We start from the raw sequence: 1,115 nt of genomic DNA, 5'->3' as shown, positions 1-1,115 counted from the left end.
GTTAATATGAACTGCTTCAAGAATTTACATGTCATCCTTGTGCAGGGGCCATGCTAAATCTCCTCTGTATCACTCTTTTTTTTTTTAAGATTTTATTTATTTATTAATTAGAGACAGAGGGAGAAGCAGGCTCCCAAGGAGCAGGGAGCCCTATGCGGGACTCGATCCCAGGACCCCGAGATCATGACCTGAGCCGAAGGCAGACGCTTCACCGACTGAGCCACCCAGGCGTCCCCTATTACGTAAATTTTTAAAAATAAAAAAAACTGAGCAAAGAAGAAAAGTTAGTAAAAGACCTTCACTGCTGATCTTTTTTTTTTTTTTTTTAAGATTTTATTTATTCATTCATGAGAGAGAGAGAGGCAGAGCGAGAAGCAGGCTCCCAAGGAGCAGGGAGCCCGATGCGGGACTCGATCCCAGGACCCTGAGATCATGACCTGAGCCGAAGGCAGACGCCCACCCATCTGAGCCACCCAGGCGCCCTCCTCTGTATCACTCTTATTTTAGAATGCATGCTGCCAAAATGAGCACCAGATTCTAAACCTTTTTCTTCCCTTTATCCCTCTTTTCTCCCTTTCAACCTATAGTTTCTTCTGGTCAATCTAACCTATATAAGACCCACCAAGCAAAGAAACTGAAGTCATTCCATAAAGAAGCGCCACGAACTGCTATATTGTGTTACATGCTCAAAGGGTGCTCCTCATTATGGCCTCCCTCTCCAGTTATCCTGCCTTGCCGCCACGGCGTTAGGTCCTGATGTTGCTACTGTCTTATTCCCTCCCTTCCAGCCTTTAGGGGTTCAAAGCTTTCTTGTGGGTTTGTTAAAGCAAAAACGACAATCACAACCACCTGTTGCTTAAACGAGAAGAGATGTTCTGCTTTTCACACAAGAGCCAATTTGATCCAAATGGAATGCCACAGGAGTTAAGCAGAGGTAGATCAGAGGTTGCCCCCTCCCTATATTCTTGTCATCTATTGGTCAGTCACCAAACACAAGCTGAGAAAGAGAACCAGAGGCTGGTGCTACGACGGTGATCCTCAGTGTCTCACCCAGCCTCCTTGTTTGGGATACTTCAGTCTATGTAGCTGCCAACCAAATGACCTTATCTCATTTA

At 45.4% G+C, this 1,115-nt stretch overlaps 1 non-coding gene across 1 annotated transcript; it reads right to left on the bottom strand.

Moving 5' to 3' along the window:
• On the bottom strand, positions 1-108 carry LOC123840050 (U6 spliceosomal RNA). Its single transcript, XR_006789872.1, has one exon. It is a non-coding gene; the product is annotated as a U6 spliceosomal RNA (small nuclear RNA).
• Between the last annotated feature and the right edge of the window lie 1,007 nt (positions 109-1,115).

This window comes from Mirounga angustirostris, unplaced genomic scaffold (genome assembly GCF_029215605.1).
Source record: "Mirounga angustirostris isolate CCGP_5_RB_7025 unplaced genomic scaffold, mMirAng1.0.hap1 SCAF_3, whole genome shotgun sequence".
Classification (NCBI taxonomy): Eukaryota; Metazoa; Chordata; class Mammalia; order Carnivora; family Phocidae; genus Mirounga; species Mirounga angustirostris.
This window is presented reverse-complemented; position numbering and strand designations above follow the sequence as displayed.